Source organism: Schistocerca nitens, unplaced genomic scaffold (genome assembly GCF_023898315.1).
Source record: "Schistocerca nitens isolate TAMUIC-IGC-003100 unplaced genomic scaffold, iqSchNite1.1 HiC_scaffold_466, whole genome shotgun sequence".
Classification (NCBI taxonomy): domain Eukaryota; kingdom Metazoa; phylum Arthropoda; class Insecta; order Orthoptera; family Acrididae; genus Schistocerca; species Schistocerca nitens.
In genome coordinates, this window is record NW_026045999.1 from 189,677 (window position 1) to 216,335 (window position 26,659).

At 44.1% G+C, this 26,659-nt stretch overlaps 1 protein-coding gene across 2 annotated transcripts in view; it reads right to left on the reverse strand.

The window, feature by feature from the left end:
* Positions 1–17,171, reverse strand: part of LOC126232189 (serine/threonine-protein phosphatase 6 regulatory ankyrin repeat subunit C-like) — a 38,735-nt gene extending 21,564 nt beyond the window's left edge. Inside the window, exons 1-2 of one of the 2 annotated variants that reach the window (XM_049942486.1) lie at positions 17,102–17,143; positions 8,796–8,911 (exon numbers count right to left, since the gene is read on the reverse strand). The gene's annotated coding sequence lies outside the window, so the exon portion shown is untranslated. Of the gene's footprint in view, positions 1–8,795; positions 8,912–17,101 lie in introns of both variants that reach the window. The other variant, XM_049942487.1, reaches the window with a different exon arrangement.
* Positions 17,172–26,659: the final 9,488 nt, after the last annotated feature.

Sequence of the window (26,659 nt, forward strand, 5' to 3'; positions counted from 1 at the left end):
GCGACGTCTTTGGCTGTTGATGAGTAGAATTGTAAAACAAAGGGTCTCACCTAATCAATCACTTGTAAAAGTGGTCGTGTTACTAACATGTTTTCAAATGCTTGTAGAGGGAGAGCATTTCACCCGACAATCTTTAGAGCTTTGTAACGGGAATTTCCGAGCACTTTGTGTAAGATTGTTATAATGTAATGTGTACTTCTGACAAGGGAACCTCCCCATCACACCCCCCTCAGATTTAGTTATATGTTGGCACAGTGGATAGGCCTTGAAAAACTGAACACAGATCAACCGAAAAAACAAGAAGAAGTTGTGTGGAACTATGAAAAAAATAAGCAAAATATACAAACTGAGTAGTCCACGTGCGGCATAAGCAACACAAGGGATGTCTGAGATCGAGAACGTCGTGGTCTTGCGGTTAGCGTGGGCACCTGCGGAACCAGAGGTCCTTGGTTCAAGACTACCCTTGAGCGAATATTTTAATTATTTATTTTCAGACAATTATCAAAGATCAGGCACTCACACATAATCAACTTCGCTCTCCAAAATTCCAGTACATGTTCAGATTTGCTTTGACATATGCAGGATTTGACGGTCTACGCACGGAAAAATTTGAAAACGTTAAAAACGTATGTTTTGACAGAGCACAGGGAAAAGTGTGGGACTGTGAAACGGTTGCATTCATTTGTTGCAGTTTATGTGACAAATTCTTGTGTTTTCATCAGTTTTTCGGGAGTGATTATCACATCCACAAGAAAACCTAAATCGGGCAAGGTAGAAGAATCTTTTTACCCATTCGCCAAGTGTACAAGTTCGGTGGGTCGACAACATATTCCGGTCATGCCGTCACCAGTGTCGTATAGAATATATCAGACGTGTTTTCCTGTGGAGGAATCGGTTGACCTATGACCCTGCGATCAAATGTTTTCGGTTCCCATTGGAGAGGCACGTCCTTTCGTCTACTAATCGCACGGTTTTGCGGTGCGGTCGCTAAACACAGACACTAAACTTATTACAGTGAACAAAGACGTCAATGAACGAACGGACAGATCATAACTTTGCAAAAATAAAGAAAGAAAAATTTTTCATACAAGGAAAGACTTGAACCAAGGACCTCTCGTTCCACAGCTGGTCACGCTAACCACGGCACCACGGCGCGCCCGAGCTTAGACTCTCCTTGATGTTGCATATCTTGCGCATGGACTACTCAGTTTGTATATTTTGCCTATTTTTTCACAGTTCCACACAACTTCTTCCTGTTTTCTCAATTGATCTGTGTTCAGTTTTTCAAGGCCTATCCACTGTGCCAACTTGTAACTAAATCTGAGGGGGGTGCGATGGGGAGGTTCCCTTGTGAGGGGTGCGCCTCCATAGCTGAGAGTCGACATAGCGGTATTCCATGCGGATGACGTGTGTCCGATTGCCGGTAGTGCCAGGATTTTTTCTCGGTAAGGGAACCGGTACATGGTGGACTGAACCTCGTGAGGCCAATGATGAGCTACTTGACTGAGAGGAGGAGAAATTTTGTAGAGGTAATAAAACGTCAGGGAGAAGAAATGAAAACTCTGAGGTTTGCCGATGACATTGTAATTATGTCAGAGACAACAAAAGACTTGGGTGACCAGTTGAACTGGATGAAAATAGATTGTAAGATGAACTACACCAAAATTAGAACAATGCTATTGGAATGCAGTCGAATTAAACCGACCTGTTCCTAGAGAATGAGATTAGGAAATAAAACACTAAAATTTTATTGTTTGGACAGCAAAATTACTGTTTACTGCGTAGGTAGAAACATATAAAAGGCAGGTTCGGCATAGCAAGAAATGGATTTCTGAAAAAAAAAAATTATTAACATCGAAAATGAATTTAAGTGTTATGAATTTTTTTTCAAGGTATATTGAGAGTATCATTACACAAAAGTGAAACGTGGGCGACAAGCAGTTCAGATAAGAAGATAATAAAACCTCTGGATACGTGGTGTTGCACAAGAACGTTGAAGATTAGGCAGACAGGTTGTGATAACTAATGAGGAGGTACTCAGTCTAATTGGAGAAAGTAGAAATTTATGGCAGGTCTTGGACTAAATCAAGAGGACGGTTCAGAGGGCATATCCTGAGACATCGAGCAGTCGTCAGTTTGGTAATGCAGGGAAATGTCGCGTGTAAAATTTGTAGATGCAGATGAACACTTGAATACTGTGAGCAGGATCAGATAGACGTAGGTGGCAGTCGGCATAGAGAGATGATGAGAGGTGCGTAGGACAGACCACCATGGAGAGCTGTATCACACCAATATTTGGACCAAAGGCAACAACAACAACAACAACAACAACAACGACAACAAGGAAAAACACGCTGCTGGTGCAGGACGCGTCAATACTTGCACAACACAGTATGGTTACATGTTCTGGCCTTAGAGTTAAATATCAGTACTGACTTGTTACCTCGGTCCGTTCTTCACTGTACATTCCCTGACAGACTTTATTCTTACCTGCCTGAGTGTTTCGACACCGAATATTTTACTTGATTTTCAATTTATTGACTTCCTATGCATCTAAATAATGGACAGATTTATTTTTACCTTCCTCTGTCTGTAAATAGCGTATGCTTACGAACAACGATATGTAAAGGAAGAGATAAGCAATGTACATTCAATACCACCTGTTTCGTCCCGCCCCCGGTAGCTGAGTGGATGCCGGCACGGTAGCTCGGCGTGTTCGGTCAGAGAGCCGGTTGGCCTCTGTAATAAAACACTGAATCGAAGGATCAAACGCCGAACTTGAACAGGATGTCTTGCGACGTCCGCAACGACCAAACACAACGATCAATAACAAAACAAAAGAATAACAAAAAATGGTCAGCGCAACAGAATGTCAGTCCTAAGGGCCCGGGTTCGATTCCCGGGTGGGTCGGAGATTTTTCTCAGCCCAGGGACTGGGTGTTGTGTTGCCCTAATCATCATCATCTCATCTCCATCGACGCACAAGTCGCCGAAGTGGCGTCAAATCGAAAAACTTGCACATGGCAAACGGTCTACCCAACGGGAGGCCCTATCACACGACCACCAATTTCGCTGCTTGCTGTGTTTTGAAAAGTCTATGATATAGTGTTTGTAACAGGACACTACCTCATTTAGCAGAGCAAAACCTGTTAATTGCCTCAAGTTTGATTTTCCTAAAGACTTTCTCTCAGAGAACGCAATACAAGACCGCACAAATTACGTTTCGTGGAGCTACGAAACATAAATTTGTCATTATACAGGGTGATTCAAAAAGAATACCACAACTTTAAAAATGTGTATTTAATGAAAGAAACATAACATAACCTTCTGTTATACATCATTACAAAGAGTATTTAAAAAGGTTTTTTTTCACTCAAATACAAGTTCAGAGATGTTCAATATGGCCCCCTCCAGACACTCGAGCAATATCAACCCGATACTCCAACTCGTTCCACACTCTCTGTAGCATATCAGGCGTAACAGTTTGGATAGCTGCTGTTATTTCTCGTTTCAAATCATCAATGGTGGCTGGGAGAGGTGGCCGAAACACCATATCCTTAACTTACCCCCATAAGAAAAAATCGCAGGGGGTAAGATCAGGGCTTCTTGGAGGCCAGTGATGAAGTGCTCTGTCACGGGCTGCCTGGCGGCCGATCCATCGCCTCGGGTAGTTGACGTTCAGGTAGTTACGGACAGATAAGTGCCAATGTGGTGGCGCTCCATCCTGCTGAAATATGAATTGTTGTGCTTCTTGTTTGAGCTGAGGGAACAGCCAATTCTCTAACATCTCCAGATACTGTAGTCCAGTTAGAGTAGCACCTTCGAAGAAAAAGGGACCAAAAACTTTATTGTCTGAAATGGCACAGAAAACGTTCACCTTAGGCGAGTCACGTTCATACTGAGTTGTTTCCCGCGGATTCTCAGTGCCCCATATACAGACATTGTGACGGTTGACTTTCCCGTTAGTGTGGAAAGTTGCTTCATCACTAAACACAATCTTTGAAACGAAAGATTCATCTGTTTCCATTTGAGCAAGGATAAAATCACCGAAATCGATTCTTTTAATCTTATCAGCTGCAGACAGTGCTTGAACCAATTTCAGACGATAAGGTTTCATAACTAACCTTTTTCGTATGACTCTCCATACAGTTGATTGTGGAATTTGCAGCTCTCTGCTAGCTCTGCGAGTCGATTTTCCTGGGCTGCGAACAAATGCTTGCTGGATGCGTGCTACATTTTCATCACTCGTTCTCGGCCGTCCAGAACTCTTCCCTTTGTACAAACACCCATTCTCTGTAAACTGTTTATACCAACGTTTAATACACCACCTATCAGGAGGTTTAACACCATACTTCGTTCGAAATGCACGCTCAACAACTGTCGTCGATTCACTTCTGCCGTACTCAATAACACAAAAAGCTTTCTGTTGAGCGGTCGCCATCTTAGCATCAAGTGACGCTGACGCCTAGTCAACAGCGCCTCAAGCGAACAAATGTACAACTAAATGAAACTTTATAGCTCCCTTAATTCGCTGACAGATAGTGCTTAGCTCTGCCTTTTGTCGTTGCAGAGTTTTAAATTCCTAAAGTTGTGCTATTCTTTTTGAATCACCCTGTATTTTGTGACCTTTTTACTTTGCGGACGACAAAATTCCACTTGGTACATAATGACTTGTAGCGTTAATGGCACCCTTCTCCCATAGATGGAGTCCTACTTTCAGAACGGAACTCATGGTGTGTCACGGGCAAGGAGCATACCTCACAGTGTGTGGAACACGACATGCGAGGTCCCACACAGAGATCAGTACTGGCAGAACTGTTGCTGGTAACTTACATAAATCCTGACATCGGAAAGCTCTCGGTGCCTCGGCATTACGTCCAACACCGTAACTGCAATTCCATACCTGTATCTCAGCTCCTTCCCCACAACTTTTTGAATCTGCCTGTGTAACGTAATAAATTCAACGTCCGATTTTGCTCCTTATCTAACTTGCTTTTAACACTTACAGCACGGTGCCCGTACGCCATACGGGCGCGCCCTGTCGTACGGGCGAGCCTCTATTTGGCTCCGTAAGCGCGTTTAGCGCGTCTCCGAAGCAGTTTCGTCAACTAATGTGGAGGTATTTCATTCTTATTCCGCAAGAGGCAAGCACTTGTCGGCTATCTCATCCTGGGAGCGGCTGTGAGCACTGCAAAGACGAAGTTACCTGCAGTTCATGCACAGGTGTTTACGATCGTGAAAATATCGCGCAGCGAGTTGACCGAGGCAGAGATCTTAGATATTCTTTATGGAGATGCAGGATCTGAAATTGACCATTCTGACAGAGAGGATTCGTACTCTCCAGACGAAAGTACAACTGCTGATTCACGTATGTACGAGGTGCGGCTAGAAAAAAACCGGACTGATGCTGGAAAAAAAACATTTATTTACAATTATTTACAATTTCATGTTATCTCCTTGAATGTACTCTCCTCCTCGGTCTCTACACCGCTCCATACGAATTTTCCACTGTTCATAGCAATGCTGCAGATCATTTTCGGTAAGTCCATACATTACTTCCGTCGCTTTTTCTTTTACTGCTTCAATAGTCTCAAATCTAGTTCCTTTCAAAGCTGACTTGACTTTAGGGAAAAGAAAAAAGTCACAGGGGGCCAAATCAGGTGAGTAGGGTGGATGATCTAAGATGGGAATGTTGTGTTTTGCCAAAAACGTCTTCACTGACAACGCACTGTGAGCTGGGGCATTGTCTTGGTGAAGGATCCGTGACTTTTTTCTCCACAAATCGTTCCGTTTTCTCCGTACTCGCTCACGTAGGGTAGCCAGGACGCTAATGTAGTAATGCTGATTCACTGTTTGTCCCTCTGGTACCCAATCAATGTGCACAATCCCTTTGATGTCAAAAAAAACAATCATCATTGCCTCGAATTTCGATTTTGACATTCGTGCTTTTTTTTGTCGTGGAGAACCAGGAGTTTTCCAATGCATCGATTGGCGTTTAGTTTCGGGATCGTAAGTAAAAACCACGATTCATCGGAAGTAATAACATTTTGTAAGAAGGTGGGATCACTTTCAATGTTTTCCAGGATGTCAGAACAAATCATTCTTCGGCGTTCCTTCTGTTCAATTGTGAGACACTTTGGAACCATTTTTGAACACACTTTGTTCATGTTGAAACTTTCATGAAGAATCTGCCTAACACTTTCCTTGTCAACTCCTGTTAACTCAGACACTGCTCCGATTGTTAAACGGCGATCTTGTCGAACAAGTTTACCGCTTTTTTCAATGTTTGCATCAGTTTTTGCTGACAATGGTCTGCCAGTGCGAGTGTCATCACTGGTGTCTTCGCGGCCATCTTTAAATCGTTTAAACCACTCAAACACTTGTGTTCGCGATAAACAATCATCGCCGTACACTTGTTGTAACATTACAAACGTTTCACTTGCAGATTTTCCTAGTTTGAAACAAAATTTGATGTTAACACGCTGTTCTTTCTGTACACTCAACATTTTCCGACGCACAGACAAAACGTCAACTATTTAAAACAGACGCCACGGGCAGACTGAGTGCAGGAGGCAGATGAAACTCGAGCAGTAGGCGGAGCGAGAGTCACGTGACAGGCCACGCGACTTTCGGCCTTATTGCATTCGTTTTATTGTTTCACCAGTACTAGTCCGGTTTTTTTCTAGCCACACCTCGTATATGTCTCAATTGTTCATAAAGTGAAGAGTTCATTACCGCATTTTGTATTGTGAGTAATGTTCATTACCTCACTTGCATTTAGTACCTTTTAGTACCAACCTTAGCATTGTATTTTTTCTGTGCAGACAGTGGTACAGACCATCAGCCACCATCTGCGGTAGCTGGTCGTGTGTGGCTCACTGGGCACAAAGAGCAAGATTGGCCGGAACCAGACGATCAGCCAGCACTGCCGGATTTCCAGGATGTAGTCGGCGTAGCATCGCATTTTTCAGATGCCACCGAGGAGCTTCGGTATTTTAGTTATTTCTTTGATGACAACCTTATTCCGCTCATCAAAAGTGAAACGAATCTATACGCTGGTAACGTTATTACGACAGTGAAACGCAAAGGTAGCCTGAAAATAAACTCTGTTTGGAATAAGTGGTCTGCAGTGAAATTGCAAGAGATTTACTGGTCTCTCAGTATTATTTTGCATATGTGCGTCGTAAAATTGCCGAAAATCAGTGATTATTGGTCAACAGACCTGTTTCCGCAGGCAGGATTTGCGAGTAAATTGTTGAGTCGCGATCGATTTTGCGCTACATTGTCGATGTTACACTTGAATGACAATGCTACGTTCATTAGCAGAGGCGAAGAAAAGCACGACCCACTTCACAAAGTGAGACCTTTGTCTGATTTCTTTGTGAATAAAAGCAAAATTAGTTTTTGTCCAGGCATGAATCTGACAATAGATAAGGCAATGTGTCCCTTTCGTGTTAGAACAAGCTTCAGAGTTTACATGAAAAACAAACCCACTAAATATGGAATAAAATTGTGTGCTTTCTGCGATTCATCAACTGGTTATATGCTAAACTGCGATGTATAAACAAGTTCTGCAGGCAGTGTTGACAATAGTATCCAGGGCCTTGTAAAAAGGTTGTGTTCACAGTACTTTGGCACAGCATTTATATGGATAGGTACTACACCAGTCCATCTTCTTTGGACATGTTGTGGGAAAATAAAGCTCTTGGTGTGGGAACTGTAATGAAAAACAGGAAAGGTTTGCGACGAATATTCAGAACACTAAAAAAAAATATAGTTTTTCAAAGGAAACACCATCTCTTGGAAGTGAAGTGGAAGTCAAAACGCGATGTTTTTTTTTCTTTCCACACAGCATAAGTCTACCAGCAGTAGTATTCAAGTGAGGGCCAAAGGTGGAATAACAGAAATTGTAAAGCCAGACGTAATTATTGATTACAATAAGAATAAAGCTGGGGTTGACAGTGCAGATCAGTTCTCCAGCTGTTATCCGTTTGCCCGAAAAACTGTTTTTCCACTTGTTTATCGTGTCAACTGTCAACAGTTTTATTTTATATAAGGGGAACACTAGGAAGAATGTATCCCTAGTAGGCTTTAATCACAGAGTGGGGAAGAAATTGGCTGGGAATGGCGGAAATATTTTTCAGCAACAAGCTGCTTCATCCTCACAAATTGAGAGGACATTTGCAAGGCACTTCCCAGAGAAGGTCCCACCCACTGCAAACAAGGTGAATACTACTAGGTACTGCAAAGTATGTTCACACAGGGGGAAGAAAGAGACGGGTAAGCGCATCAGGAAGGAAAGTAGATGGTGGTATAAGGACTGTGGCGTTGGCCTTTGCGTCCCACAGTGTTTCCAGGATTTTCACACAAAGGCTAACTACATCTGTACTATTAAAATACTCTAGTTTACAGGTACCCGCAGCTAGACACTCAAGTGATATTTTGTTTTAAATTTAGATACAGTAATAATGGCACTACTCAAGAGAGAGATCATGTAAAAAGTTTTTTATCCACGATATTTTTGTGTCTTCTCTTTTTAATTATAACACGCCTTCTTATTTTATATTGTAATATAAACTCACATTCATGTAAAGCTCTTACTTTTTCGTTTTAAATGATGCAAGAACCATATTCCTATCATTTTTCTGTTCTTTGCAGTCTAATTTCAAACATCCATTAAATGTGGCAGTTCACAGCCAAGTGCCGGGTGTAAAGAGGGCAGTGTTGAAAGTGTTAGTAAAACACTGATAAAACGAGAGAACTTGAAGTTCTGTTAAATAGGGAATGCGACTTACGTGTTTCGCTACTTTAAGGAAGGCTTCCAGCGTGCCTCTAAAGTTTATATGGTTGTTCGCATCCAACAAGCTTACGTCAAACGTGACATTCGTTTAGACTCCGTGTCAAAAACAACCTGTAACAATAATAAATATTGCTATAGTTCAATTCTTTTATCTTGGCGGCTCGCGCATGCCCGCCTAGATGCGGGAGATTGCTGCGTTGCCAGTTGCACACGACGCACGCGCCAAGAGAAGCAGCGCCATAGTATAGCATAGTTCGCAAGCTTACGTTTAGGGGGGAGCGCGCAGTTCATGAAGTAAAGCCACCACGGCCACATTAACCCTTTCGCTGCTACAAAGACGTGCTCCCTGCATTCCGCGCTGTGGGCGATTTTGTCACTGCACTGCTCGCCTGTGCAGACACATTGTGTTCCGACTGCTTTGACACACTTATCATTCGATTCCACAAAAACTATTTGGCTCAAAAATCAGATTTTTACCTATCTTCTTGAATGATACCTTCCCCCCATAAATGACTTAATTTTGTTTCGATGTTCAACGCAGTTATTATGCAGCATTAAATATATTAAACCATTGCACGAAATTTTGAAGAGTTTGCAGAGGTAAAGTCCATAGAGTATACTTTCCGGATGGTCGATTTTAGTTGCCACAATGTTGAGAATGAAATGTGGACAAGATACCTATATATGTCATTTAATTTAAGTACCACATAAGTGTCGTATGTAATATTCAGAAATATTCCACCTTTCGCGACTGTAACAAAAGTTTTACTTACACTGGGCACGTTTGGCTTTATTTTAAAGCACTTCAATCAATCAAAAGGAAGTAGACAAAATACATTAAACAAAACTGTGGACTTACAAAAACATTAGGACTTGAATATACCGTCTGTCAGTGAAGTGCTCAGAGCTATGTCAAATATAATTTTGTGTGTGGCACACACAAACAGCATTTATTTGCTAAAACACTGATGAACCAACACAAACGTTGAATATTGTGCTACCACAGCACAAAACTACGAAGGGTGACTTGGCAATGGAGGACACAAAATACAGTCCTCTTATGATGCTTCAAAAGAGAGAAACGCATCCGGTCTAAATAAGTCGCTTATTACAGTTGCAGAAAAGGGATATATTTCAATACCATTGGTAAAACTGCGACTGTGGAACAAAAACAAGAAATAGAACATGAATACCATTGTGTATGTGCCATACCTTTTCACCTTTCACTCTAAAATAAAGCCAAACGCGCCCTGTGTAAATAAAACTTTTATTACAGTCGCGAAAGACGGAATATTTTTCAATATTACATACGACACCTATGTGGTACTTAAATTAAATGAGATAGTGTTATACAGTAAATATTATATGAAATTTAGGTATCTTGTCCACATTTCATTCTCAACATTGTGGCAACTAAAATCGACCATACGGAAAGTATACGCAATGGACTTTTACCTCTGCAAACTCTTCAAAATTTCGTGCAATGGTTTACTACATTTAATGCTACACATCAAAACAAAATTAAGTCATTTATGGGGGGAAGGTATCAGTCAAGAAGACGTGTAAAAATCAAATTTTTTGGCCAAATAGTTTTTGCGAAATCGAATGATAAGTGTGTCAAAGCAGTGGGAACACCATGTGTCTGCACAGGCGAGAAGTGCAGTGATGACAAAATCGCGCACAGCGCGGAATGCGGGGAGCACGTGTCTGCAGCAGCGAAAAAGTTAATGAAGAGGCAAAGCACTAGAAATTTCATTCAAACGAATAAAAATCGTGAAGTAAGGCGCTCCAATATTGTTTTTAAATAAAGAAAATATTAAGCACCACACAAGGTTTGAACACGTAACCTTTCACTAGGCAGCCCAACACCTTAACCGTCCCGCTACATCGGCTCATCGAACAGTGTAACTCCATAAGGATTCTAACACCTCACGCAACTACTTATAAACGCTGTTGGTATGACTATGAATTACTCACGCTTCGTCGAAGTACAATAGGAAATAAACAATTACCGCTGTTCTTTATTGCGAAAAAGCAGTTCGTGAGATTCAAACAAACCCCTTTCCTTGCTATCGCCTGAATTAGGAGTCTTATTGTTTGTTTGGTTTAATTAATTAATAGAATATGAAGCAATTGGTATAAAGAATGCTTTTTCCAAACTTTCTATAAAAGAAAATCTGCTATCAAGACATTGCTTTTGTTCTATTACAGTATTTATGACTGAACGTTTCTAAAACTGAAGAGACTCGTCCGTGCTCTGCACTGCAGTCGAGATCTGGCAATGTCGTTCTCTGTTCATTGGCTGACTGTGTCTTCTGACGTCAGATGCGCAGAACGAACCTAAACTCGGCCGCCAAGATATATGACGCGCACTTTAGTAGACTCAAGTCACAATTTAGGACTCACGAAGTGTAGGAAGAATCAGTGCGCAAAGAAGTGCGATATGGAAGTAGAAAGCCATGAAGAGGCAAACTTCAATTTCTCTGAGACTATACGTATTGCGATAACGAATAGCCCAGTAGGCAGTTCAGTTGAAGAGGAATGGACATTTATAAAAAAAGGGTAATCACAGAAACTGGATAGAACACGGTAGATAGAAGCCAACTGCGAAGAAACCGTGGGTAACAAAAGAAAGAGTTTAGTTGATCGATGAAAGAAGGAAATACAAAAACGTTCAGGGAAATTCAGGAATACGTAAATACAAGTCATTTAGGAATGAAATAACCAGAAAGTGCAGGAAGGTAAGGCGAAACGGCTTCATGAAAAATGTGAAGATATCGGAAGAAAAGGATTGTCGGAAGGACTAGCTCAGAACATCATATAGTCAAAACAAACTTCGGTGAAATTAATATCAACGATGGTAACATTAACAGAGTAATTGAAATTCCACTGTTAATTGCAGACGAGAGAGCGTTTAGCCGGAAAGGTTATGTTGAACGCCTCTATGAGGCCGAAGGCTTGTCTGATAACGTGACAGAAGAAGAAACAAGAATAGACATAGAAGGGATAGCGCACCCAGTATCAGAATGAGAATTCAAAAGAAATTTGGAAGACTTAAGATCGAATAAGCGAGAAGCGATACATACCACTCCATCAGGATTTCAAAAGACACTGGGGAAAGTGGCAACAAAACTACTATTCACGTCGGTGTTTATAATATCTGAATCTGGCGGTATACTATCTGACTTCCGGAAAAAACATCTCCCACACAGCCGGCCGGGGTGGCCGAGCGGTTCTAGGCGCTACAGTCTGGAACCGCGCGACCGCTACGGTCGCAGGTTCGAATCCTGCCTCGGGCACGGATGTGTGTGATGTTCTTAGGTTAGTTAGGTTTAAGTAGTTCTACGTTCTAGGGGACTGATGACCTCAGAAGTTAAGTCCCATAGTGCTCAGAGCCATTTGAACCATTTTCTCCCACACGCTTCCGACAAGTGCGAGAATTAACAGGTCATGCATCAAAGTTGCTGACAAGAACAATGTACAGGAGGTTGGAAAAAATGATTGAGGATGTGTTAGGCGAAAATTAGTTAGGCTTTAGGAAAAGTAAAGCACCAGAGAGGCAGTTCTGACTTTGCAAAAAAATGGCTCTGAGCACTGTGGGACTTAACATCTTAGGTCATCAGTCCCCTAGAACTTAGAACTACTTAAACCTAAGGACATCACACACATCCATGCCCGAGGCAGGACTCGAACCTGCGACTGTAGTAGTCTCGCGGTTCCGGACTGAAGCGCCTAGAACCGCACGGCCACCGCGGCCGGCTCTGACGTTGCAGTTGATAACGCAAGGAGGACTAAAGAAAAACCAAGACACGTTCATAGGGTCTGTGGACATGGAGAAAGTGTTCAACAGTGTCAAATGGTGCAAGATGTTCGAAATTCTGGGGAAGATAGGGGTAAGGTATAGGGAGAGACGGGTAATATACAATATGTAGATGAGCCAAGAGGGAACAATAAGAGTGAAAGACCAAGCACGCAGTGCTCGGACTAAAAACGGTATGAGACAGGGATTTGGCCTTTCGCCCCTAATGTTCAATGTATGCATCGAAGAAGGAGCGACCGAGGGAATGAAAATTCAGTGTGAACGGATATCAATAACAAGAATCTCAAAAATGGTTCAAATGGCTCTGAGCACTATGGGACTTAACTGCTACGGTCATCAGTGCCATAGAACTTAGAACTACTTAAACCTAAGTAACCTAAGGACAGCACACAACACCCAGCCATCACGAGGCAGAGAAAATCCCTGACCCCGCCGGGAATCTAACCCGGGAACCCGGGCGTGGGAAGCGAGAACGCTACCGCACGACCACGAGATGCGGGCTAACAAGAATTTCTGATGACGTTGCTGTCCTCAGTGAAAGAGAATTGAAGGATGCGCTGAACGGAATGAACGATGTCATGAGTACTGAATAAGGAGTCAGAGTAAGCCGAGTAGCCGGCCGGAGTGACCGAGTGGTTCTAGGCGCTGCAGTCTGGAACCGCGCGACCGCTACGGTCGCAGGTTTGAATCCTGCCTCTGGCATGGATGTGTGTGATGTCCTTAGGTTGGTTAGGTTTAGGTAGTTCTAAGTTCTAGGCGACTGACGACCTCAGAAGTTAAGTCCCATAGTGCTCAGAGCCATTTGAACCATTTTTTAAGCCGAGTAAACACAAAAAAATGTTCAAATGTGTGTGAATTGCGAAGGGACAAAAAAAAAAAAAAATGGTTCAAATGGCTCTGAGCACTATGGGACTCAACATCTTAGGTCATAAGTCCCCTAGAACTTAGAACTACTTAAACCTAACTAACCTAAGGACATCACACACACCCATGCCCGAGGCAGGATTCGAACCTGCGACCGTAGCAGTCCCGCGGTTCCGGACTGCAGCGCCAGAACCGCTAGACCACCGCGGCCGGCGAAGGGACAAAACTGCTAAGGTCGTCGGTCCCTAGTCTTACACACTACTTAAACCAGCTCAGACTGACTTACGCTAAGGACAACACACACACCCATGCCCGAGGCAGGACTCGAACCTCAGACGGAAGCAACCGCACGAACTGTGGCAAGACTCCCATTCAGCGCGCGGCAGAGTAAACACTAAGGTAATGAAATGTAGCAGAAATGAGAACAATGAGAAACTTAACAATAACCCATGACAGACTGAGCAAGGAGGACATAAGAAGAAGATTAGCACTGGTAACAAGAGCACTCCTGACCAAGAGAAGTGTACTAGCATCAAACATGGGCGTTAATCTGCGAAGAAACTTCTGAGAATATACGTTTGGAGCACAGTACTGTATGGTAGTGAAACATGGACTGTGGGAGAAAACTGGGAAAGAAGAGAATCTAAGCATTTGAGACATATGGATATTTGGGATATGTGGAAAACACCGGCCAGCCGGAGTGGCCGAGCGGTTCTAGGCGCTACAGTCTGGAACCGAGCAACCGCTATGGTCGCAGGTTCGAATCCTGCCTCGGGCATGGATGTGTGTGACGTCTTTAGGTTAGTTAGGTTTAAGTAGTTCTAAGTCTAGAGGACTGATGACCTCCGAAGTTAAGTCCCATAGTGCTCAGAGTCATTTGAACCATTTTGCGAAACACCGAGAAGAAGAAGGTGCAGGACGGTTGGACATTTGTTAAGACATCACGGAGTAACCTCAATGACGGAAATTGGAAAACATTTAGCAAATAATTGAGGATGTAGGTTACAAGTGCTACTCTGAGATGAAGAGTTTTGCTCAAGAGAGGAACTCATGGCGTGTTGTGGACTGGCAAGACAGCCAATCCACAATGACGGGTAGCCGAAAGGCACGCTTTTAAGCTCACGCAGGATGGAACAGGTCAGGGATATGAGACTAGCAAAAATAGCACGTATCTGTTGGAATACTTAACTTTAATCCGTAATTGGTGAACATCGGTCTGACGGTACATGCATCACAAGATAAATAGCAAATGATAATGGCGCATTGCTAGGTCGTAGCAAATGACGTAGCTGAAGGCTATGCTAACTATCGTCTCGGCAATTGAGAGCGTAATTTGTCAGTGAGCCATCGCTAGCAAAGTCGGCTGTACAACTGGGGCGAGTGCTAGGAAATCTCTCTAGACCTGCCGTGTGGCGGCGCTCGGTCTGCAATCACTGATAGTGGCGACACGCGGGTCCGACATATACTAGCGGACCGCGGCCGATTTAAAGGCTATCACCTAGCAAGTGTGGTGTCTGGCGGTGACACCACATGGCGCATCGTGGCAAACCAGTCAGAAGACTAAGGGAAAAAAGAAACGGCGCTATTATTTGACTTATGATGTAAGAAAAAGTGATCTTGTTCAAATGGCTATAAGCACTATGGGACTTGACATCTGAGGTCATCAGTCCCATAGACTTAGAGCTACTTGAACCTAACTGACCTAAGGACATCACACACATCCATGCCCGAGGCAGGATTCGAACCTGCGACCATAGCAGCAGCGCGGTTCCGGACTGAAGTGCCTAGAGCCGCTCGGCCACAGCGGCCGGCAACAGTCATCTGCTAAGTGCAGAGCTCACGTGAAGTGGTACAGGAATGCATCGGAAAAACTGTTGCGCTACAGGTCCTGGAAAGAGGTTGAGAAAAAGTGGCGGTTCGTACTTTAGTTTCCCCGAGTTTCTACATCTACATCTACATCTACATTTATACTCCACAAGCCACCCAACGGTGTGTGGCGGAGGGCACTTTACGTGCCACTGTCATTACCTCCCTTTCCTGTTCCAGTCGCGTATGGTTCGCGGGAAGAACGACTGTCTGAAAGCCTCCGTGCGCGCTCTAATCTCTCTAATTTTACATTCGTGATCTCCTCGGGAGGTATAAGTAGGGGGAAGCAATATATTCGATACCTCATCCAGAAACGCACCCTCTCGAAACATGGCGAGCAAGCTACACCGCGATGCAGAGCGCCTCTCTTGCAGAGTCTGCCACTCGAGTTTATTAAACATCTCCGTAACGCTATCACGGTTACCAAGTAACCCTGTGACGAAACGCGCCGCTCTTCTTTGGATCTTCTCTATCTCCTCCGTCAACCCGATCTGGTACGGATCCCACACTGATGAGCAATACTCAAGTATAGGTCGAACGAGTGTTTTGTAAGCCAACTCCTTTGTTGATGGACTACATTTTCTAACGACTCTCCCAATGAATCTCAACCTGGTACCCGCCTTACCAACAATTAATTTTATATGATCATTCCATTCCAAATCGTTCCGCACGCATACTCCCAGATATTTTACAGAAGTAACTGCTACCAGTGTTTGTTCCGCTATCATATAATCATACAATAAAGGATCCTTCTTTCTATGTATTCGCAATACATTACATTTGTCTATGTTAAGGGACAGTTGCCACTCCCTGCACCAAGTGCCTATCCGCTGCAGATCTTCCTGCATTTCGCTACAATTTTCTAATGCTGCAGCTTCTCTGTATACTACAGCATCATCCTCGAAAAGCCGCACGGAACTTCCGACAGTATCTACTAGGTCATTTATATATGTTGTGAAAAGCAATGGTCCCGTAACACTCCCCTGTGGCACGCCAGGGGTTACTTTAACGTCTGTAGACGTCTCTCCATTGATAACAACATGCTGTGTTCTGTTTGCTAAAAACTCTTCAATCCAGCCACACAGCTGGTCTGATATTCCGTAGGCTCTTACTTTGTTTATCAGGCGACAGTGCGGAACTGTATCGAACGCCTTCCGGAAGTCAAGAAAAATAGCATCTACCTGGGAGCCTGTATCTAATATTTTCTGGGTCTCGTGAACAAATAAAGCTAGTTGGGTCTCACACGATCGCTGTTTACGGAATCCATGTTGATTCCTACATAGTAGATTCTGGGTTTCCAAAAACGACATGATACTCGAGCAAAAAACATGTTCTAAAATTCTACAACAGATCGACGTCAGAGATATAGGTCTACAGTTTTGCGCATCTGCTCGACGACCCTTCTTGAAGACTGGGACTACCTGTGCTCTTTTCCAATCATTTGGAAGCCTCCGTTCCTCTAGAGACTTGCGGTACACGGCTGTTAGAAGGGGGGCAAGTTCTTTCGCGTACTCTGTGTAGAGTCGAATTAGTATCCCGTCAGGTCCAGTGGACTTTCCTCTGTTGAGTGATTCCAGTTGCTTTTCTATTCCTTGGACACTTATTTCGATGTCAGCCATTTTTTCGTGTGTTTCACGGGCAACGCTTTTATGAGTCAGTAACTGTGTAAACAACCGACTGTCAAGTTGAGGCAAGCGATTTGCCTGCAACACCGCACGCTGACGAAAGAAATTCCGCACGCAGAGACTTACCAAAGACGTCGCGCTCCGGTGCACACCGTACCAGCCTGTGCTGCGGCGGGTCGCGAATTCTGCCATTTATATCCATTTATCCTTATCGTGGCCGCAGCTGGCTGTTACCTCCCACTCAGTCTCCCCTCCACCTCGGGTCTCCCATCCCCTCTCTCCCCCACCACAGTGCTTGCACACGTATGACGTCCTACGTATTTCTGCCTAACATCTCACACAGCGGATGCCAAGGCCGGCGTGTGTGTGTGGGGCAGTGCCGCTCGACACTGAGGTTATCGGCAATCCACGCGCACGCGATAGCCACGGCGTTCAGGGTGACCCGCAAGGTAAAATTTTGCCAAGTAATCCGACCGAAAGGCAAAAATCTGTTGGCGAGTCGGATAGCCTATACTGTCACTCACTGGCATTCAAACGGAAAATGACAGAGAGAAGGCCGAAATACTGAATTCGGCATTCGAAACCTGTTTCACGGCGGGAGATCGTAATACGGTACCTCCTTTCAACCATCGCACGAACGCCGAAGTGTCAGACGGCGATAGCGTAACAGAATAGCTACTACCATCGCCTAGTAGTAGAATCTTCAGCTTTTCTAGTGCTGTCTTCCTCAGTTGCGTGTAATATTACGGTATACTGATAATTTTTACTTATGGACCGTCTGACAGCAACTGAATAAAACACAATTTTAGTGCCATGCGCGTTTCGCCTTTATTTTCTGCGAGGCATCATCAGTGGCCTGGAATATGTATATATGTTAGATATTTTATTTACATTTTTGTCACTGTGCCTATAGGTTATAAGCAGTTCTGGTGGTTGGTATTTCCTATTAAGTAGTAATGTTTTGAACTGTACTTACAGGTTGCGTAGACAGTTTCTTACACATTACGCTCCTGTTGCATTTTGGGTGTGCTTCTTCTTCCTATGAGCGCCAATTTGCTGTTTTTTTCCACATTCCACAGCACTATGCACTGAACGCTTGTTTTAATGCAATGTTTTGGTTTCTGTTGCCGACTGTCAAATGTTTTTGCCAAAGATCGAATATTACTGCCAAACTTATGAGTGTAACTATTGAAGTATCTGTGGTCTGTTCGTGTATGCATTTGTGTGTGCGTTTGTGTATGTGTGTGTGTGTGTGTGCGTGTGTGAGTATGAGTGTTTTTTGGTGTGGTATTAATCTTAGAGGTATAAATAAAAATAAAATTAAATTAAATTAATACCACACCCAAAAACACTCATACTCACACACGCACACACACGCACACACACACACAAACGCACACACAAATGCATACACGAACAGACCACAGATACTTCAATAGTTACACTCATAAGTTTGGCAGTAATATTCGATCTTTGGCAAAAACATTTGACAGTCGGCAACAGAAACCAAAACATTGCATTAAAACAAGCGTTCAGTGCATAGTGCTGTGGAATGTGGAAAAAACAGCAAATTGGCGCTCATAGGAAGAAGAACCACACCCAAAATGCAACAGGAGCGTAATATGTAGGAAATTGTCTACGCAACCTGTAAGTACAGTTCAAAACATTACTACTTAATAGGAAATACCAACCACCAGAAGTGTTTATAACCTATAGGCACAGTGACAAAAATGTAAATAAAATATCTAACATATATACATATTCCAGGCCACTGATGATGCCTTGCAGAAAATAAAGGCGAAACGCGTATGGCACTAAAATTGTGTTTTATTCAGTTGCTGTCAGACGGTCCATAAGTAAAAATTATCAATATACCGTAATAGTAGTAGAATGTCGACTGAGCCCGATGAGATACCTGTAAGATTCTACACAGGTTGAGTGAGGCAGACATTCCCGTCTTCAAGGAGGTTCCTAAGATTGATGGACAAAATTACGGACCTAAATCGTTGACGTCAGACTGTTGTAAAATCCTGCAGCATGTTTCGTGCTCAGGTATTATGACGTTTTTAGAGAACGGAAAAATTTACTCTCTATGTAGCTCAACATGGATTCCTGCAACAGAGATACTGCGAAACTCGGCTCCTTCTGTTCCCCGATGAATGCACAATGTCTTAGACATCGGCGCTCAGGAGGATTCCGTGGTCACTGGCTTTAGGAAAGCACTTGACGTTATCATGCACTGCCATCTAGTGGAAAGAAATACGAGCTTACCGGGTACTGGACCATATTTCAGACCGGATTTAACAGTTCCTTGCAGACAGATCTCAACACATCGTTCTTAAGGTCTATTATCACTGTAACGTCCTGAAAAAAGCGTTTTCACGGAAGGAAAGGCGATGGAGAAATAATGTTCGGGATTATTATTGAGCCTAAAGTACATTACAAAAAATTGTATGGGGAATATTACAAAATGGCGACACCGCAGCAATTCTCCCCAGATATATTGAATTTGAGGCGACCTGCGGCACGCCTTGTAACTCCTGTCAGTCTAATAAAAAAAAAAAAAAATAAAAAAAAAACGGGAGAAGCCTATTTAATCTACGCGAGTGTAGCTAGTGAACCACGAAAGGATTTTGTGAGGAGTCAGCAAGTTTGTCTGCTATCATCCAGGGCTGAAGTATTGTCGTCTGCAGCAGTTCTAAACAACGTGTCGCTCTTGTGGTGTCACCGCCAGACACCACACTTGCTAGGTGGTAGCCTTTAAATCGGCCGCGGTCCGTTAGTATACGTCGGACCCGCGTGTCGCCACTATCAGTGATTGCAGACCGAGCGCCGCCACACGGCAGGTCTAGAGAGACTTCCTAGCACTCGCCCCAGTTGTACAGCCGACTTTGCTAGCGATGGTTCACTGACAAAATACGCTCTCTTTTGCCGAGACGATAGTTAGCATAGCCTTCAGCTACGTCATTTGCTACGACCTAGCAAGGCGCCATTACCAGTTACCCCACAGCTACGTCCTTTTTTTGCTAGTCTCATTTCCTTGACCTGTTCCACATCTCACGCCAGCCTGCGTGAGCTAAAACGCGTGCCTTTCGGCTTCCTCTCATAGTGGGTTGGCTCTCTTGCCAATCCACAACAGCTCTTATCCCCGCGATAGACGTTCTATTGTAGCAGGCCGTGATACGTGACAGCCCCTTTGCCGATCTGCCCCAAAAAAGAAATGAGGGAAGTGATTCGCCTTTTGTTTGCGGAAGGTGTTAAAACAACACACAATCTCAGTTGGTCCATTATGACCAGGGGACATCGGCTGGTATGTCATTTTCCATGTCAATTAACGTTACCAGCAGCCGCACACTTTAAGACATTTTACTTTATTCTGAAAACAACCGGTTTAGGCAGTTGATTTTGACATCTTCAGGCCCCGTACGCTTTTTTGAAATCAACAAACTTATCGTACAGCGCCACAGAACTGGTTATCGTGAATTCCAATCGTTGTGCAGGTGCTTTATACGAAATCACACAGTGTCGGAATATACCTTGAAAACCCAACGGCTCCGACCGGCCGCCGTGTCGTCCATAGCACTTTCGTGTCACTCGATGCGGATACGGAAGAGCATGTCGCCAGCACACCGCTCTCGCGGCCGTTGTCAGTGTATGTGAGTGGTGCCGCTACTTCTCACTCAAGTAGCTCCTCAATTGGCATCTGAAGGGTTGAGTGCACCCCGCCTGCCAACAGAGCCCGGCAGACCAGGACGGTCACCTATCCAAGTGCTAGCCAAGCCCGACAGCGCTTAACTTCGGTGATCTGACGGCAAGCGGTGTTAGCACTGCGGCAAAGCCGTTGGCGCGGAAGGCGTTAAACCCTTCGGAAATTATTTGTCGAATGCAAATCATGGAGAAGAAGTAAAAACTTTGAGGTTCGCCGATGACATTGTAATTCTGTCAGAGACAGCAAAGGACTTGGAAGAGCAGTTGAACGGAATGGACAGTGTCTTGAAAGGAGGATATAAGATGAACATCAACAAAAGCAAAACGAGGATAATGGAATGTAGTCAAATTAAATCGGGTGATGCTGAGGGGATTACATTAGGAAATGAGACACTTAAAGTAGTAAAGGAGTTTTGCTATTTAGGGAGTAAAATAACTGATGATGGTCGAAGTAGAGAGGATATAAAATGTAGACTGGCAATGGCAAGGAAATCGTTTCTGAAGAAGAGAAATTTTTTAACATCGAGTATAGATTTAAGTGTCAGGAAGTCGTTTCTGAAAGTATTTGTATGGAGTGTAGCCATGTATGGAAGTGAAACATGGACGATAACCAGTTTGGACAAGAAGAGAATAGAAGCTTTCGAAATGTGGTGCTACAGAAGAATGCTGAAGATAAGGTGGGTAGATCACGTAACCAATGAGAAGGTATTGAATAGGATTGGGGAGAAGAGAAGTTTGTGGCACAACTTGACTAGAAGAAGGGATCGGTTGGTAGGGCATGTTTTGAGGCATCTAGTGATCACAAATTTAGCATTGGAGGGCAGCGTGGAGGGTAAAAATCGTAGAGGGAGACCAAGAGATGAATACACTAAGCAGATTCAGAAGGATGTAGGTTGCAGTAGGTACTGGGAGATGAAGAAGCTTGCACAGGATAGAGTAGCATGGAGAGCTGCATCAAACCAGTCTCAGGACTGAAGACCACAACAACAACAACAACAAGTGCGGAATGGCGACAGCTGTTTACTGCAAATGGACAGAGCGCTTGAAACAGGAAAGAACTTCTCTATGTGACGAGGAATGATGGGGCAAGCCACCGAAGCCAACAACTGAGTACAATTTGGAAGTCGTTGAGGGTATGACGGCGGAAAACAGGCCAATCAGAGTGGGCGAAATCGCGAGTACATGTCAGTCGTGGTTCGGCGTATTCCGTCTTACACGACAGGATAAATTTTCGGAAAGTGTGTGCAAGGTGGGTACCGACAGAGTTGTCAGCGCACCATAAGGTGCGAGGGATGAAAAATCTCTTGTAAACATTTGGCCCCTTATCGCCGCCAGGGAGATGGATTTTTACAGCAAATCATTACTGTAGAAGAAACGTGGCTGCATCATCGCGAACCGAAAAGTGAGGCTGCGAGCATGGTCTGGAAACACCCATCATCACCATGAGTTAAGCAATTTAAAAGTCATCCACCAGCTGGTAAGGTTATGCTAACGCCATTGTGCGTTGGAAGGTCTCTTAAGGCCTGGCCAGACAGAATCCGGCCTGTCGCTGCGACGGACGGCGCAGCGGTGGGCCGGACCCGTCAGCGGCCAGGGACGCCACACAGGCAACGGCCGGCCGCAGCGACCCTTGATGCGTCAGCTGTTACACTGTGGAAGGGGCCGAACCCCATTATTAAGCTTGCATGCGTGGCGTGATTGTCTTGGCCTTAGACGATTTGGAATTCTCACGCGGGACGCGTTATCTTTGTGCGAGTTTATTTATTTATTTATTTATTTTTTTAATTGCAGAAATGAGTAGCTCGCACTAGCGATACGAAATGGCACCAAGAAGAGGAGATGTTGGGTGCACGACATTAATAGCAAGAGAGAAAGCTTACGAGAATACCATCGTCTGTGTATTGATCTAAGAGTCTGACGATGATAGGTTCTTCAAATATTTTCGTATGTCACGAGAATGTTTCGAGGAAATGCATCGCCTGATAAAAAGGTAGCACCAAGAAGTGCACAACGAACTGGAGAAAGCCAATTGATAGAAGGCACAGACTAGCCATTTGTTTGAGGTACGTTTTACCGTTTGTAGCCTCTTTGTGCTTCAAACAGAAGTCATATAAATTATTCCATTTCAGTTTTGCTGTATCATATGAAAGGTTCGGCGGAAGAAAGTTCTATCTCACAACGTAGTTACGAGTGGAGTGATAAATTTATCTGCAGTGTTTACGAATACAGTAAACGATAGTAACATCTAGTTCCATATGTCCCACTAGAGAGAACTTTCTACTTAATAGATTGTTTTGCTTCATTGTACTCATAACACTGTCATTGAATTTAAACAAACATATCTTTGGTCTTTAACTTATCTATTTGTTCTATCGGCATAATTGATTTTACTCTTTTCCAGATACTTGACTACAGGCGACAGTCACCAGACCATAGCCTTTTCTTTTCGGTTAGGACGTTCAACAGTCTCAGATATTGTTAAACAAGTGTGCCAGGCAATATGGACTGTTCTACAACCCAAGTATTTACCTACTCCTACAACAGAGATGTGGAAGAAATCTGAAGAAGGGTTTATAGAACTGGGGGTTTCCGAACTGCCTTGGAAGCATAGACGGAAAGGCTATCAGGTTAAAATGTGCGAAGGATAATGGATCCCAGTTCTTCTGTTACAAACCGTTCTTTTCGCTAGTTCTCCCGACGATCGTTGATCCAGTTGACCGAGGTTAAAGTAGTTGATATTGGAAGTTATGGACGTCACAGTGACAACACTATTCAGTTTTCTATCAAGAGTATATCGAGGACAAAAGTATTCTACCTCCAAATCAGAATCGCGTGTATCATACAAAAAGTTGTATTGTCTCACCTCCTCTACAAGTCTTTCTGTGTGCATGCACTACGAGCTGCAAGACAAAAACTGCCTCACGCCGCTGCTCCTAGTGTGACAGCAGAGCAGTTGAGTGCGCCAACAGAGGCAGGCAGCCGCTCCGGCTTGCGGCGAATCTGTAGTCTGCGACAACGCGGCGGCGGCCGGTGCGGCAGGCCGCGTGCCGGTGCGTCAGAGCCGCACTCTCAGTGTGACCGCTGCCATACAGTGACGAGCGATTCAACAGTGCGGCCTGCCGGCTGCGGTTCAAGGCCACAGGCCGGACGGCCAGGCCGCGTTCTGTCTGGCCAGGCCTTTAGCCATTCATTTCACCCCAAGTGACAAAACTGTGAGCAGTGACAACTACTGTGATGTGTTGCGAACTAAACTGAAACCTGCTATCAGATCGAAACGTCGCAGAAAACTGCGAAAAGATGTCACCCTGCAGCAAGATACTGTAACAGACGGCCGAAACAATAGATGAGTTGGGATTCGAACTGCTGGAACACCCACCCGCCACACGGTCCAGACATGGCTCCAGGCGAGTTCCATACATTTGCACCACTGAAGGAGGCGCTCGGGGGGAGAGCAGAAGTCATTGGGGTGCTAAATTGGCTACAGGTGCAACCAAAAAACTTTTTTCCCTACGGAATCAAAAAATTCTGGACAAATTGCATCGTAGTGGAGGGAGTTTATAAAGAAAAATAATGTACGTTTCGGTTCCCCATCAACAGAATAAATATTTCTTTTCCGAAATGTCCCTTTACTTTTTCACTTCCCCTCGTAAAAATATTGATTTTTGTGCAATTGGAGAGTGTTTGAATCAAGTCGCTCAGTTTTCACCAACAAAAGGAGAGTCATTTGTAATAAGCGCTGTTTAAATTAACTACACGAAAATCCTCTACGTGGTTCATTTCGGAATGCTATTTCATAGTTGTCGTTAAGTTTTCAAATGAGAAGATTGAAAATTGTCGCAGTCATGCTGCGTGCCGTTTTGAAAAATCATATTCCGAGAAAAACGCCCCTGAAGTTTTGAAATGTGTTATATACACGAAGAAGTGAAAAAATTCTACTTTTGGAAAATTCTTACCATTAATCCGCTATCCCAGGATTGCCCTGTCGTACCGTTGCCGTTGCGATCGAAATCATCTCACTAGTTTATCGTAAAACATCTGAAATATCGGTCGTGGCACTTCCATGAACGCAAAAAACTTTTCAATTCCGTTTAGTCCTACTGCAAAGTAGGTACATTGCTAGGACGATTCGGCGGTTGATTTCATACGCGTTCCGCGTAAACTAACTACTTGGTATAACAACTTCTTGTCAGTTTGAACAAGCAATAATTATTGTGGAGCGACAACCTCGAAGACTTCGTCACTGTAATGTGATGTGTTTTACATTTCACGTGTTGAGAAATAACAGAGGAATAGGCAAGAAAATTTATAATCGTGTAGCTCAATCCGTTAATTCACATCAAAATCCTCGTCACTGTCTTTCAATTTTCCTAGCAGAACCGCTCATTCCTTCCGAACTGCTCTCATAGCGTCATGTCTGCTCTTTGAAGGCTTTGATGCCGTTCTGCTTCGAGGCCGCATTCGATACGATCTCTTCGTACCTTATCTGCTGGAGTACACTTTCTTGCACTCGTTCTTACTTGAAATACAGAACTGTATAATATAGGATCACAAATAAACAAGCAAAAGACAATACTGCACACAGGAACCAAGATTCGAAGCGAAAGAATTATCTTTTTCCTACACGTACCGACGCCTGCTGACGCAAAGCTAACGTATTATGGCTGTGGAGTGCTTCCAGCCATACCCAGACACCACGGGGGGTATCGAGTTGGTGCAGGCGCGCAGTTTCGGGTCATCCGAGGCGCTAGAGGAGCAGCTCAAGAGTTCCACAGAACAATGCTTTTTCAGGAATTAGACTTTTTCCTCGTGTTTTAGAACGTTCAGAGCAACTTTTAAGCCAAACGAAAAATGATTTTTTTGAAAATTCTACAGTGGTGTTACCCACTGACAGAAATAAATCGACAAACGTAATGGTAATTTCATAAGTACTCCAAGAAAGTGTGATAGGATCGCTACTGTTTACAATGCACACTGAAGAGCCTAAGAAAGCGACACACCTGCCTAATAACGTGTAGCGACCACGCAGAAGTGCCGCAACAGGACGTGGCATGGACTCGACTGATGTCTGAAGTAGTGCTGGAGGGAATTGACACCATGAATTCCACACGGCTGTCCATAAGTACTTAAAGAGTACGAGAACGTGCAGATCTCTTCTGAATAGCACATTGCAAGGCATCCCAAATATGCTCAATCATCCAGAATGAGATTTTCACTCTGCAGCGGAGTGTGCGCTGATATGAAACTTCCTGACAGATTAAAACTGTGTGCCCGACCGAGACTCCAACTCGGGACCTTTGCCTTTCGCGGGCAAGTGCTCTACCAACTGAGCTACTGAAGCACGACTCACGCCCGGTACTCACAGGTACCACAGGAGACGAGGTACTGGCAGAAGTAAAGCTGTGAGTACCGGGCGTGAGTCGTGCTTCGGTAGCTCAGTTGGTAGAACACTTGCCCGCGAAAGGCAAAGGTCCCGAGTTCGAGTCTCGGTCGGGCACACAGTTTTAATCTGCCAGGAAGTTTCATGCTCAATCATGTTCATGTCTGAGGAGTTTGGTGAGCATCGGAGTTGTTTAAACCCAGAAGAGTCTTTCTGGAGCCATTCTCTAACGATTCGGGACGTGTGGGGTGTCACAGTGTCCTGCTGGAACTTCTCAAGTCCGTCAGAATGAACAATGGATGGATGCGGGTGACCAGACAGGATGCTTACGTACGTGTCAACTGTCAGAGTCGTATCTAGACGTATCAGGGGTCCATGTCATTCCAACTGCACAAGACCCACACCATTACAGAGACTGCAGCAGCTTGAACAGCCCCCTGCTGACAAGATGGGTCCATGGATTCATACCCGTACTCGTTCATGTGCTCGATACAATTTAAAACGAGACTCGTCCCACCAGGTAATATGTTTGCAGTCACCAACAGTCCAGTGTCGTTGTTGACAGGCTCTGTGTCGTGCAGTCATCAAGGATCCGCGAG